The following is a 16,091-nucleotide window of genomic DNA, read 5'->3' as shown; positions in this document are numbered from 1 at the left end:
CACAGCAAGGGGTACAGCCCCAGGAGGAAGTCAGCACAGCACAGGGATGGTGGGAGCCCCTCATAATGAACATAATGTGTCAACGACTCAATTCGTATTTGATTGAATACGAATTTTCGTCGAATGTTCGTTAACTTTATTATGAGGGGCTCCCACCGTCCCTGTGCTGTGCTGACTTTCTGGGTTTGCTTATTCATCATAACGATTGTTCGTAATTGTTACGAAAAGTTAACGAACATTCGACCCATTCTGTAAGAAATTCCGATCCGAAATTCGTCAACGAAATTTCGTATTTTGTAAAATTCGGAAGCATAGCAATTCAGATTTCGGATGCTTTCCGAATGTACGAATTTTCGAAAATTCGGAACTAATTTTCGATTCCTACGAAACTAATAGCGCATGTCTAGTTAGTAGGTGTCCCTCGTTCCTATCTGAAAATGTTGGGAGGTATGTAACACTGTAGATTGTTGATCCAAGGAGGGTCCAATTGCCTTAGGGGATCAGGAAGGTTTTCCCTATTGGATCAAATTGGACTACATTTTACAAGAGTTTTTGTCTTCTTCTGGATCAACTGCGGGTTTTGGATTCTGAGAATGCAGGTTGGTTGACCTTGATGGCAATGTGTCTTTTTTTTTTATTATATATGTAACTGTGACTGACAGTATGCAGATTTAGGAAAGAAAGAATGAAATGATAACTTTGAAGCTGCATACTTTCTCCAGTTAGTGGCTAAGATTATATTGAAGTTATTGGATCAATAGTAGCCCAAAAAAAAAAAAAGTATTTTTAGATAAAAAAAAGTCATTAAAGGGGTAGTAAAGGTAATTTTTTTCCCCTAAATACTGTATTTATCGGCGTATAACACGCACAGGCGTATAACACGCACCCTAACTTTAAAAGGGAAGTTTCAGGGAAAAAAAACTTTCCACAGCCCCCTGCGTATAACACGCAGGCACAGTTTACCTTCTATTTTCAGGGTAAAAAAGTGAGTGTTATACGCCAATAAATACAGTAGCTTCCTTTACCATAGTGCAGTCCTCCTTCACTTACCTCATCCTTCCATTTTGCTTTTAAATGTCCTTATTTCTTCTGAGAAATCCTCACTTCCTGTTCTTCTGTCTGTAACTCCACACAGCAATGCAAGGCTTTCTTCCTGGTGTGGAGAAAGCCTCTTGAGGGGGGGGGGGTGAGCAGGAGTGTCAGGACGCCCACTAACACACAGCTCCTTTCTCTATCTGCAAAGTAGAGAGTGTCCTGACACTCCTACTCGCCCCCTTAAGAGGCTTTCTCCACACCAAGGAGAAAGCCTCCCATTACTGCGTGTAGTTACAGACAGAAGAACAGGAAGTGAGGATTTCTTAGAAGAAATAAGGACATTTCAAAGCAAAATGGAAGGATGAGGTAAGTGAAGGAGGACTGCACTAAGGTGAAGGAAGCTATTTAGGGAATTTTTTTTTTTTACCTTTACAACCCCTAAAGGGCTCTTTCATACGGAGCGGACCGTTTCTGGGTCCGCTCCGTGTGTCTCCGTCGGCTCAGCGGTGATCCCCGCTGAGCTGTCGGCGGATAGGGCGGTACCCGCACACAGTGCAGGGACCGCCCTGTCTCAGCTCCGCTCTGCCCTATGGGGAACCGGATGCAGACGGACCGTCTGTCCGTCTGCATCAGTTCCGTTCCGCCGGACGGAAGAAAAATAGGGTTTTCTTCCGTCCGAAAACCGGATCCCGACGTTAACGGACTTGTAATAACGGACAGGCGGAGCGGACGTCTGAAAGGGGCCAAAATTGTAACCTTTCAGGTTCCCTGCATGAAAAATATAACAACACAAACATTATTGTCAGAGACAGTATAATTCAGGGAAGAAAAAAAAGTGCAAAACTTGGACCTGTTTCCGATCATCATGGCTGGTTGGAAAATATCATGGAGCGTTTCCAGTGACATGTGTTTTTGTTTGAGTCGTGCAAAATCTGGGATTTCATTTACTGCCTATGAGCCTTTTATTTCAGCCTCTTTACATGTGTCTTTAGAACCAATAGGTATAGCTTCAAGGGAGGAAACCCAGTCCATAATTGAGGGCTGCCTTTGATCCCAGATAATCCCAGTTTGCCTCATTCTGTCAGTCAGGCTTGCACTTGGCGAGCAGAAATTTTACTGGAGTCATTCTCTTATTTAATACCGTTCCTTCTGCAACAGGCAGCATTTTTTTCTTCCTCCTGAAGCATTTCAAAGCTCATATCTCTGCACCCTTCTGATGCGTTTAACAGAGACTGAATTCAGGCAGGTGCTACAAATCTTCTAAGGCAAAAGCCGCTAAATGTAAATGCAGGGTTGCTCTGACAAGCCGTTCATGCAGGGATAAAAGACTTCAAGCAGACGAGATGTTTTTCGGAGCTACAAAGAAGGCGAGCGGAGGAAAAAAAGAATTAAAATATAGGAGAAAATGCAAAGATGATATGAAACTAGATCTGCTCGTGAAAACACTGATCATCTGCTGGGGAATTGGCCTACTGTTTAATAGAGACTTTTCTTTCATTTTTATTTTTTCGCATCTGGGGTGATGCTCAATGATGTCATACCTGTGTAATACCAAAAATGACATCACATTCTGAGCTTGTTGTTAAAATGGCTCCATAGATAATTGAAACAAGCTCTTCGGAATTATCTTGGTTGTGGTCATCAAAATGAGACTTCAACGAAACAGTTGAACAGAGTTAACAGGGTTGTAAAGGAAAAAGTTTTTGCATGGAATGCATTAAGGTGAAAAAGCTTCCGAACATACCGGCCCCCCGTTGTACTTACCTGACCCCTCAAAAGTCCCGCACTCGGCCCCGACATCCTCTTCGCCGTTCAGCCTGGCCGCTGATTGGCTAGAGGGGATGGATTGAAAGCAGCGCAGCCATTGGCTACAGCGACTACACTTTCAAGTGTACTTGCAGTGCAAAGTGGATTTGTCTTTCGTGAATAACCCCCACTTTTTTACATGTATGTATTCATATACTGTAACTGTGTGGGGGGTCCTGGTTTTATAGGTAAGGCATTAGGAGTCATCTTTTCTTGCCTTCCTTTTAATTTGTGAATATTCATACACAATTTCTCTCGGGGTCCCTACATATATAATTCAGATTTCCTAAAAGTTTCACTTTAATTTATTGGTCTATTCACTGACACCTGATTGAGATTCACTCCAGTATGCATTGGTAGTACTGTTTTGTCTCCCATTTTTTCTCTGCCCTTGTGCTCCTTTGCTTAGCATCCCTCAAGGGAGCCACAATGATCTGAGATCAATGGGAATATTTTATTGTATTCTCTCCTGGTATTTGCTTTAAGATCTCCCATGGGCTTATCTAATCAGGTGTAACACAATACCTACAAACATCTTCCTCGCTGTTTACAATTCTCTTCCCCTATTCCATTGTTTCAGGTTCTCTCAGATATGCTGAGTTTTAGTTGTGTTTTTGTACTCTGTTTGTTTTTGTGTGTTTTTTTAATTGTGTCCTTTTTAACTGCCATGCACTAATCCCCCTCCCCTGCCAGTTGATTTGCCCATTTTAATCTGTGATAATCAATTCACCCTCCCACCTGCATTACCAGCTTCCAAATACTGGTATAAAAGACATCCCTTTTCCACGATTGGGCATACTTGAAACGTGTTATACATGCCCCCTTTTCATCCTCATTAGTTGCTGCTTTGATCCAGTTAGCCTGTAGATGCTGTGTGTCCCTTCTGGAAGTCCTGGAGTCCATGCATGACAGCTATTTGTGCTGGCTGTGCTGCTCTTCGCCATCTTCACAGTTTTGCAGGCCTTCGCTTACCCACATGTAAGTGTGCTTTTACACCATAAAGTTCCCTTCTGACCGTAGATCGTCGTTCCCGATTTAAGGTTTGATGAGCCTGAACTTAGAGCGCAATACGACTCTTTTTTCTTGCTAGCACCTTTGGGTAAGCTCATAAACACTTCAGCCCCGGACCATATTGCTGGTCAAAGACCACGCCACTTTTTGCGATTCGGCACTGCGTCGCTTTAACTGACAATTGCGCGGTCGTGCGACGTAGCTCCCAAACAAAATTGGTGTCCTTTTTTTCCCACAAATAGAGCTTTCTTTTGGTGGTATTTGATCACCTCTGCGGTTTTTATTTTTTGCGCTATAAACAAAAATAGAGCGACAATTTTGAAAAAAATATATATTTTTTACTTTTTGCTATAATAAATATCCCCCAAAAATATATATATAAAAAAAAAATTGTTTTCCTCAGTTTAGGCCGATACGTATTCTTCTACATATTTTTCGTAAAAAAAAATCGCAATAAGCGTTTATTGATTGGTTTGCGCAAAAGTTATAGCGTTTACAAAATAGGGGATAGTTTTATGGCATTTTTATAAAAAAAATGTTTTACTAGTAATGGCGGCGATTTTTTATCGGTACTGTGACATTATGGCGGACACTTTTGACACATTCTTGGGACCATTGGCATTTTTATAGCGATCAGTGCTAAAATGCATTGATTACTATAAAAATGCCACTGGCAGGGAAGGGGTTAACACTAGGGAGCGAGGAAGGGGTTAAGTATGTTCCCTAGGTGTGTTCTAACTGAAGGGGGGGGGGTCAGACTGACTAGGGGAAATGACTGATCGCTGTTCATACATTGTATGAACAGACGGTCAGTCATTTCTCCCCCTGACAGGACCAGGAGCTGTGTGTTAACACACACAGCTCCCGGTTCTCGCTCTGTAACGAGCGATTGCGGGTGCCCAGCGGTGATCGCGACCGCCGGGCACGCACATCGGCATCAGGGGCGAGCAGAGGGCGTGCCCCTATTGGCTGCTCGGCGAGATGACGTATAGCTACGTGATCTCGCCCAGCAGAGCCGACCTGCCGCCGTATAACTGTAGCGACTGGTCGGCAAGCAGATAATAAGGATTACCTATAGGTACTGTAAATATCTCCTAAACGTGCATCGTTTAGGAGATATTTACTGTATATTCGCTCTGAAGGAACAGCCACCCATGCGCGGGATTGACGTCATCGTAGTTTTGGCCAGTCACACAACCGGAATCCATGGATCTGGAAAGAAGAGTGGACATGGAAGCGGCTTCCATCAGTGACAGCGCATCACTGGAAGGCTTCATTTCAGGTACATTTCACATAATTTGCTAGTATGCGATGCACACTAGTACATTATTGCTTCACCTTGCAAAATAAAAAAAGCCACCTAGCGGTTTATTACCGCTGTAAGCGATCCATTAATATCTTTATCAGGTGGCCTGTCCAGAGCAGTGATGTGCAGTTGATGCTGGAGTGAGTTCTTATGGACAAGAATAGGCTGAATGAGGCTGGTGCAGATCAGCAGTCTTGAGATGCAACAAAAAATAGAAAGATTAAAATTTTTCTTATTACATATACAGTACATAAACTTATTTTTTAACAACATTTGTACTTCTAGTTGATCCCTTTTGTGAATAATATACCTCTTGCATACTAGAGGGTGACACCTTTTTTTCCTATTGTAGCTTTGCAGATGCTACCAACTAAGCATCATAATACTGGCTTCTTACACTCCCATCATTCCGTAAAGATGCCCTAACACCTACTCTTCCAGCTCCCAGTGCCTGAAAACATGTTGGATGGCAGTGCTATACAATGCAGTAGACTCTGATTGTCTCAGTGCAGAATTTTTCATCTCTTGTTGATATCAACTTGTAGGCAGGTTGCCTATTGCAGTTTATTTAACTGCTGCCCCAGCTGGCAGGGTTAGAGTTGACTGTGTTTCTGCGTTTTTCTTGCCAGGCTTCTTGGGTCAGAACCACTGGTTCTGTGTCATTATTAAAAGAAACAGGGGTCCAGATCCTGGGGTCATCTTCGCTGCTGAGCAGATTTTATCCTGTCAGTATGCTGTGCGATGCCGAGTCTGGAGTTCCCGCTGATAAAAGCCTGAATTCAGGAGCCTTCCACAGCATAAGGGTATTATTGGGACTTGCAGTCCGCCCTGAAGACACCAGCTACTGGATGCTTCCAAGATGCACTTTGCCAAGTATGGACCCTTACCGCTGCAGGTGCGCTGGGGCAGCCACAAACCTAAGTTAGGGACTAGTTTAGGAAAGAACTGTGTTACTGTTGTCTGTAATGCCCAAGTTATTCAAGTAATATGTTGAAACGTTGTCTTTGCCTGGTCTGAAATTACTTAAGAGGTGTAATGCAAGTAATCAACACTTATAGTCTACAGTCATTTAAAGTACATTGGGGTATGAAGGCAACTTTGAAGGAGTTAACACAGTGTGGAGTACAAGCAAGTGGTTACCAAGGGTTAGGGTAACAAAGGTTTCATAAGCAGCCTGTCATGAAGTGTATGCCTGTGATAGTTGGGACAGCCATTTGCACTAAGAGAGTTGTTGTTGACAGCCATCTTTGTGCTAGAGGTCAACCTTAAGGTTGAGTTATCCCTGAAAGCGGCCTCCACCTTATCCCAGGGCATTGGTGGGCACAGCACAAGTAAAGGAACCCCATATGTAAGACTGTGACCCTATCCAAGGTGCCTAGCATGGTTCAGAAGAACCCACCTTGGGGTAGGACTACTATGTGACTCACACTTGGCGCCCAACGAGGAGGGGAACATGGAGGAAGTGTCACCCACTAAGCCTACAACCTGTGTAAGAGATAGTGGAAAGATAGGACAAGTATTTTACAGTTATTTTATTTATTTATTACAGGTACTTATAAAGTGCCATAAATTTAAGCAGTGCTTTACATATTGTACATTCACATCAGTCTCTACCCTCAAGGAGCTTACAAACTCCGGCTCCCTAACTCACATTTATACATATACAGTATCTATTTAATGTGAAACTTGTGGTGACTTTGGGAGCAGGACACAGTAGATGTGGGTGGGCACATTACATGGGAACAGGGCACATTATAGGGAACATTACATGGGAGCAGGGCACATTACATTGGGGGTAGAAGGCACATTACATGGGAGCAGGGCACATTACATTGGTAGTAGAAGGCACATTACATGGGAGCAGGGCACATTACATTGGGAGTAAAGGGCATATTACATTGGACTAGGGCACATATGGGCAGGGGAGCAGGGCACATTACGTGGGTGACAGAAGACACATTACATGGGGCAGGGCACATAACATGGGGGAAGGGGGGGGGGCAGTAAGCATATTAAATAAGGGGGGAAGCAGGGCATATTACATGAGAGCAGTGCACACGGCACATTACATGGGGGAAGGGGACATTACATGGGAACAGGACACATTACATGAGAACAGGGCACATTACAAAGCACACAACAACACACATTACACGTGACTCGGGAGCAGGGCATATTATGTGGGAGCGGGGCACAATACATGAGAGCAGGGCACATTATAAGGGAGCACAGCACATTATGTAGGAGCAGGGCACATTATGTAGGAGCAGGGCACATTATGTGGGAGCAGATTATATGAGAACATTGCATGTTCCTTGCATTCCCATGCAGGCAGTCCCGTTCATGTCATGCTCCCAATCTGACATCCATGTGAGTGCGGATGTGATAGTGTGAGTTCAGGGACATGCACCCGCATGGATGTTAAATCAAGAGCAGCAACTGTGTACACGCAGCTGCTGCTTCCCAATTGATATCAATGAGACTGCTCGCACAGGGATGCATAGAACACCTGTGCATGCCTGTGTGCATAAACATGTACTTTACACTGGCGCACACTTCAGTATGCCCTGTGTAAATGAGGCCTTATTATTTATTTATTTTTACATTTATTTACAAGGTTATTTTTAATATGTTTTACTCTTTTGGGGGGCCGGGGCTTTAGCAAAAAATATGGGGTATAAAAACACCCCAATTTCTTCTGTCCATTTCTCTGCAGCCTCAGCTTCATTGAAGATGAATGAACAGAAGTACTATGCTTCAGTGAATAATAAGCACAGGGTCGATCTCAACCAATCGCTCACTGTGTTCAATTTGTGCTGTGGGGATCGGTACTGGAGGGGCACATACAAATGGAGGGGAGTAGTGGCTGCTCCACCGTGTGGGTGGGTGGGCCACTCCCCCCTCAGGGCCATTGGGCACAGCACACATGGAAAATGTGCCATTGAGGGCAAGGAGCTCTGGTACCCCCAAAAAATGTGGAGGTAATTTTAAGGGCACTTATTGTGGAATCTGAATGCCTCTTTATAATAAAGGGGACGCCAATATATTTGTCCTCTCCCAAGACAATATCAGTACCCTGCCCATTAACCATTCCACACACCATAAATTAACACACACGCACCATGAAAAATCATTTAATTACAATAAAAACACAAACAAATATTATTTATGTCCCTAGAAGTAAATCCACGTCAATCACAGCATCCATTGATGTAATCCATATCAATCCATGTCAGTCATGCTGTCCAGTGATGTAATCCACAATCACACCATCCAGCGATGTTTACATGCCGCACTGCTGTCACTAAATGACAGATTCATGGCTGCAGCAACATAAACTGTCAGCTTTGAATCCAGGGTGACGTCATCAACCAAACTGCAGTGACTGTGTGAGCTGATTGCTATCGGCATATCAAAGCTCTACCGTTTTCAAGCTTTAGAGGTGCTCTGCAAGAAATTAGACTGACATGCAGCTATTTGGAGGTAGCATGTTTTACAATGTTTCATTAATTGTTTTTACAGGTTTATCTTAAAAAATGTAACTCCACAAATAGACTGACCAGTGATGAATAATTTAAAATCATTAAATCTTTTTGCAATATTTGTATAACTATTAGCATCACATGGGCTAAATGGTTAGCACTTTCGCCTAGCAGCACGTTGGTTTGCATCATAAGCATGGCACTACCTGCACAGAGTTTGAATGTTCTCCCTGTGCTTGCATGCGGTTCCCCTGAGTACTCTGGTTTCCTCCCACATGCCAAAGACATGCTGCTAGGTAAATTGTCTCCTGTCTAAATTGGCCCTCCTATGTACTGTAGGTCCACTTTAACAGGATGCTGTCACTTTCAACAATGCTGCAATCATAGATTATGCATTGAAAGACCTTTGGTCTGTGGAGGGGAAAAAGAAAACATAATGCTTAGGTAATATCCTAGCTACCAAACATTATCTTTGATATATACCAGGGGTCTCCAAAGTTTCCAAACAAAGGGCCAATTTACTATTCCTTCCTGACGGGAAAAAAGAGATCCTGCTCTCTTTTTTTTTCTGGCAGTTTTCCTGTGGGAAAAAGTCAGATGGAGCATACACATTGTCGGGATTCCCGAAGAAAAGCTCTCATCGCAGTGTGTACGGGGCATTAGACTCAAAAGGGCCCGGACTGTGGCCAGTAGGCGTAGAAAATGTCCTGGGGTCGTTTACAATGCTCTATCATTGGTGTCAGTGGGAAGAATAGTGCCCCATCATTGGTGTCAGTGGAAAGAATAGTACCCCAAGGGCCAGATAAACCAAAGCAAAGGGCCGCATCTAGTCCCTGGACCGCAGTTTGGAGACCACTGGTTTATACTATTGGTGTATATGAATAACCTATCTCATATTGAGCACTTACTGTAATTGCTACTTATCTTAAACCTGAACTGCAGTCTTTGCTACTACTAATTTTAGTGGTAGGTGACTGAAGCCCTGTAGGTGGTAGTGATGGGCAAAAACGCAGTACGTCAGGCATTATGACACAGGAAGAGGGGTCCTAAATGCACTTCTTCTGCTTCTACGCTGGAAAACACCACTCCTGACATTATTGGTAAGTCAATCTTAACTTAAAAGTGTTTTATTTTTTTCCAATTAAGTGGAACAAACAGTGCCCAATGTATGACCAACAAGCTGTTTTACCTGTAATTCCACCACAATCAGCTGTTGTCTATGACTGAGCACTCAGAGCTGATTGGGCTTTTGCAACTGACACAACCCTGGTCTTAGTATTCTGTAGTTTACAATTGTTCTACTGAGACTAGTTAGTTCATTGAGCCAGAAAATTCTGAAATAGTGCCAAGCATTGAAGAAACTACGGAATTGCTCGTAGAGGCATGGAGAAGAGCCGTTTGGTGGGATAGGAGCAGCACAATTCCCACCAGTAATAAACAAGACACTAGTGGAGGTGTTTCCATGTGATCTGTTAAATAGATTAGCTAAGTTTAGTTTTTTGCAACTTTGTTTGTTTACAGGTTACACCCACATGTTGGCAGACTGGACTCTATATTAAAAGTGATGTAATTTGTAATATAGTAAATGATGTTGACTCTTCAGACAGGCAGTGAGCCACGCGGAATTCTTAGGTCTTGCCCAGAGTCAATAAAAGAAAATTGGTTTCTGACCTAAATAGTTCCACAATGCCCGATGTCAAGATCATTGGCTTTGCCCTGATAGCTAAACAGGTCCAGCGCAGTGTTAAAAAAAGTCTTCAACTTCAAGCACCTTATGTTTTAAAATCTCAAGTTTCAGAATTATAAAACTCTCCGTGCCAACATTTTCATTCCTGCAGAAACCGGAGTTCTGGTTCATGAAAAGACATTACGGCCTAGGAATTTTGGACATTTTCTTCTCATTTCATGATTCTTTATTGAAAGCCGAGAGTACATTCTCTAACACAAAGGAAGGTAGAGGAGTAAGCAGATGATTCATGCTGCCTCCTGCTGCACTGTGCAGATTGTGTTTCCAAGCTCGGCAAGTGGATATAATCAGGCGAGCAGGAAGTGGCCTGTTTACTGGCAGGCGGCAGATTTAGACTCAGGAGTGACGGAGAAGGTAATGATGAATAAAAAATGCTCCAAATCTTAAAGTGGAACTAAACTCTCTAAGTCAACATTATCTATTTCTAATCCTGATGCGGCAAGCATTAGTAAATAGATAGGAATTTAACAGATCACATCTATTGACAGAAATACTTTGATGATAGAGAAATCTAAATCAACCCAGCATTCTAAATATAAATGGTCTTTTTCAGTTCAGCACCAACAAATTAAGGACATTTTCCAAAAACATTGGAATGTCCTTAAGAATGATCACATTTTAGGTCCTACACTTCCAGATAAGGCAGGAGTGACATACAGAGGAGCTCCCTCACTTAGGGGAAAAATTGCGGCCAACGTACTAGATCCTCCAGTGGTCCCAGTTTTATTTGCACACCTGAAAGCTTACTATCCGTGCAGAAAGTGTAAAGTATGCAAATCCAATACATGTGGGAAAGTCGATACATTCACTTCCACATCCACTGGAGATGAATACAAGACAAAGCATTTCACTACCTGCGCCACCAAGTATATTGTTTACCTGATCACCTGCCCTTGTGGGAAACAATACGTGGGGCGTATCATCAGGACTTTTTCCACAAGTGTAGGTGAGCATATTACTAGTATTCGTAAGGGCAAAACTAATCATAGTGTCCCGAGGCACTATCTGGAGTCACATAACAGGGACCCCATGGGCACTACGTTTCAAATCATAGATAAGTTTGTTCCAAATTGGAGGGGCGAATCATGCCTTAGGGGAGTTTCCAAGTTGGAAACCTTCTACATATACTAGCTCAGGAGTTACAGGCCTTATGGCCTGAACATAGATTGGGACATCAATGCTTTTATCAATCGGGCATAAACTCCTTGATACCTGTCTTGTATGGTCAACGCAAGTGCCTTCTTTTTGCTTTCACATATTATCATGTCAGAGTGTCTATGTTATTGGTTGTACTTACAGATATTTTTTGGTGGCTCTCTGAGTGATTTACGAGTTTTATATTGTTTGTAATTAGATTACATTCTAGAACAATATGCTTTGCTTATGATTAAAAAAATTTAATGCACACCCACCTGCACACATGCCTGAGGTAAGGGCAGATGGATTCCAGGAAGTAAATACTGGATGAATCATCTGCTCCTACTTAAGATGATGTCTTGAAATGCTAGGGGGGGGGTGTTTTTCAAAGTTTTATCTAAACAAAATAAAACATGGAGACATGGATGAATGAATGAGTTTGATGGATGTATGAATGAGTTTGCGTTGAATATTAAACATTAAATAAATAGTTTTCAGTTTGTGATACCGTTTAGTTCTGCTTTAATATGCTTTGGTTTTATTGCCTTTGTTGACTCAGTCCAACCTTTCTCATTGCTTTTAGTATATTTTCCTATCAATACTTATATGGACCACTTTTCTTCCTCTCAGGTGTCATATATATGGATATTTTTTTTGTTTTGCACCCAAATATTATTGAATATATAGCACTGTGTAATATGTTGGTGCTATAAACATAATGTGATTATCCCTTCCGCCTGACAGGACTAGGATCATTGGTTCAAATGCCAACCTTAGCACTACTTACCTCCAGTTTGCATGTACTCCCTGTGCCTGTTTGGGTATCCTCTGGATACTCCAGTTTCCTACTGCAATCCAAAGATGTTAATTGGCTCTTTTCTAAATTGGTCCTACTATGTATGTATAAACATGAAAGATGAAACGTGTCCACTATTGGGTGACGCCATCTCCCTGCTGCCATCTCTGCTCTGAGTTCCAAGCCTCGTTCTGATATTGAGTTCCTCCGCAGTAGCCGGCATCCATTCACACAGAGTGAAGCCATCTCGAGAAGCAACGGAGCTACACCAACGGAGAGTGCAGTCTGCAGGAGCTCTGTTTACTTCTACCAAATGTGAGTGCATAAACTGTATGCCTATTAAAGTGTCTTTCTATACATCTACACTTAGAGGAGCCTCTTTCCTTGTTGTATGTATAAACATGAGCTAGAGACCTTGAAGTGTAAGCTTCTTGAGGGCAGAGACTGCTGTGAACGTATATTATATATGTAAAGCACTGCATAAATTGTCAGTGCTATATAAGTGATTCGTTCCGAATCGAAATTCGAACAAATTTTTCATTATTCGGACATTCGGATGCATACGAATTCCCGAATTGTAATTTTAACAAATTTAACCGAATCCGAACGAACATTTTCTAATCGAAAACCCGCGGACGAAATTCGATCGAATTCAAAAACAAATTCTATTCGAATCGAATTTGAAAACAATTCGATTCGAAAACAAATTTGAATTAAAATTGAAGGCAAATTTTGAATCAAAATCTAAAAAATATAAATCGATTTCTAAAAAAGAATACAATAAAATGGAATATAAAATAATAAAACAATAGAATGAAAATCAAAGAATAGTAAAGAACAGAATGGAATTTAATAGAATGTAATCAAATACAATAGAATATGACCTGGCTTCTTCTATCTATCTTCTATCTATCTTCCATTTTCTGAAATTCGAAATTTATATAGAATGAACTCAAATTCGAATAGAAAAATATTAGAAGAGTAGAATAATAAAATTTATATATATATATATATATATATATATATATATATATATATATAAATATATTTTATTCTACTCTATTCTAATATTTTTCTATTCGAATTTGAGTTAATTCTATATGAATTTCGAATTTCAGAAGATGGTTATATATACAAATGTAATTTATATATATATATATATATATATATATATATATAATTACATTTATAACCATCTTCTGAAATTCGAAATTCATATAGAATGAACTCAACCCGTCGGAAAATTTGAGAACCAGCTCTCAATGTTTTGCTGTCGGAAATTCCAACAGAAAATGTTCGATGGCATCTACACACGGTCGAAAATTTTCGACCAAAAGCTCACATCAAACTTTTGTCGGAAATTCCGATCGTGTTTATGCAATTCCAACACGCAAAAATCTTCTGCATGCTCGGAAACATTGAACTTCATTACTCTATCCAAACCCAGTTTGTAGGGTTAGTTTAAAAACCAACTACATGTTTTGAGACATTTGCTGTATACATCTAAGTGAAAGAGCTCTCCACACCAAGCCACTGCTCCCCAGTGCTGAAGAGACAGTCCTAGGACAGGGACTGTCATTATTATGTCTATAGACAGTTTTCTACTTGACTGAGGGACCTGCAGAATGCAGAGACTCCGGTTATCTATAAAACATTAAACACTTGACCCATCCCCCTTCCAAACTGACCAGACAACCCATTTTATTTGGAGTCGAATGGCCATACCAGCTTTTTTATCACAAACCATTAAATGCAACTTTCACAAGAAAACAAGATTAATGCATATAATACAGTAAATGCTTAAAGCGGTGGTTCACCCTGCTGAACAACATTTCAGCATACAATTCGGCATCGTAGCGCGAGCTACAGTATGCCGGTCTTACATTTTTTATCCCCGTACTCACTGTTTAATCGTACCTAGACGATTCCGTCTGCCGCGGGGAATGGGCATTCCTAGCAAGAGGGAGGGTGATTGACGGCCGACTCTGGCACGTCACGCTCCCCGAAGACAGCCGGAGTAGGTCTCGGCTCTTCACGGTGCCTGCGCACAGGCTATGCGCAGGCGCAGTGAAGAGCCAAGCCTATTTCAGCTATTTCCGGAGAAGCGTGACGCGCCAGAGCCGGCCGTCAATCACTTTCCGTCTGGATTGGAACGCCCATTCCCCGTGGGCAGTCGGAATCGTCTAGGTAGGATTAAACAGTGAGTACCGGGATAAAAAATGTAAGACCGGCATACTGTAGCTCGCGCTACGATGCCGAATTTTATGCTAGAATAAAAAAAAAATATATATTTTTTTTAATAGGGTTAACCCCCGCTTTAAAGTGGAGGTTCACCCTCAATAAAATTTCTGACATCACATGGAGTCGAGCCATCCTACTCACAGAATGCCGGTGTTTTTTTTTTTTTTCTCAGCACATACCTCGTTATCACGATTTTCACCCCCCGGCAATCCCGTCTAAAGTCTTTGAAGGCCTATATACTAACGATTAACCGGTTGTATCTGCCACCCAATCAAAGACCCCCAGCCGCAACTACACTGGCTCAGGAACAATTAACTGCTTACATACTACCAGATACAACCTAATTAATATCCCGATGTTACCGCCGTATTGTTAAGAAGGGACACCTTTACCTTAAAGGGTCACTAAAGGAAAAAAAAAATTGGGCTAAAATGAATGTCTGCAAGGTAGACAGACAGAATAGTGTAATGATTCTGTTAAAAAACGAGTAAATACCTATTAAATTGCTTCATCTATATCACCTCCGGCATTCTAGTTTCTGTTCTCTCATTCACTTCCGGGTTTGCATCGTTTGTTCATGTAAGAACTACATTTCCCAGTATGCATTGCGGCACGCCCAGTAATTCACACCTCCTTGAAGTCTCTAACACGTAGAGAGCATCCTGCCACACAGATGTAGTTCCCAGGAGGGGATGAGCACATCACTGACCACCGCAGTAAAGCCTCCCTTCACGGTGGTCAGTAAAATCAGACAAGCAGGAAGTGAACAGAACAGAGAAGAAATAGAGCAACTTCTGAGCAAAAACAAACAATGAGGAAGTGAAAAGAGGAATGTCTGCAGGTAAAGGATGCTTATTATGAAAAAAAAAAATCCTTTACAACCCCTTTAAATTAACTCAACTCACAATGTTCCGGAACTATTTACCCAGCACCGTCTTCAAAGACCCAATATACCCCCTGCCTGCTCCTATGACAAGAAAATAAGAGGACAAAGAAATTGAATGGCAAGCTAAAAACATAGGTGGGAGGCTCCCCCAAACCAAAAGAAACGAGGTTGGGAGAAAACTGTCTGATACTGTGATGAGCTCCGACTGATCTGTGACACAATCCCACCTCCTCTCTACCCACTACAGGACACACCCTCTGCCTGGAACTCTTCAATCTGCTAGGCAAAATGCATCATTCTAAATCACCCACTAATACTCCACCTCTTCTGCAGGCCCCAGTCATTCTGGCCCTTCTCCTAGTTTCACTCAGCTCCAGGCCATATTCTATAAATGTGGATGCTTGTGATTTATCCAGTGTAGGACAGCTTTTCCTTCTATTTCCTGTATACAAACCTTAATCTAGGAAATTTCCAGCTGGTCATCTAATAAGTGGGGTCCTCTTTTACATCCCGTTCCTCTTCCACTTGGGCGATGGGCAGTTCTCAATACTCAAGGAATGGTGCTCACATTTTATGAAGCATTTTACTGTGAGTTCAGACTTTCATGATGACATATGAACATGGGACGGTCATTCATAACAGTA

The sequence above is a fragment of the Rana temporaria genome, chromosome 3, assembly GCF_905171775.1.
Source record: "Rana temporaria chromosome 3, aRanTem1.1, whole genome shotgun sequence".
NCBI lineage: Eukaryota > Metazoa > Chordata > Amphibia > Anura > Ranidae > Rana > Rana temporaria.
Note: the sequence above shows the minus strand (reverse complement) of the source record.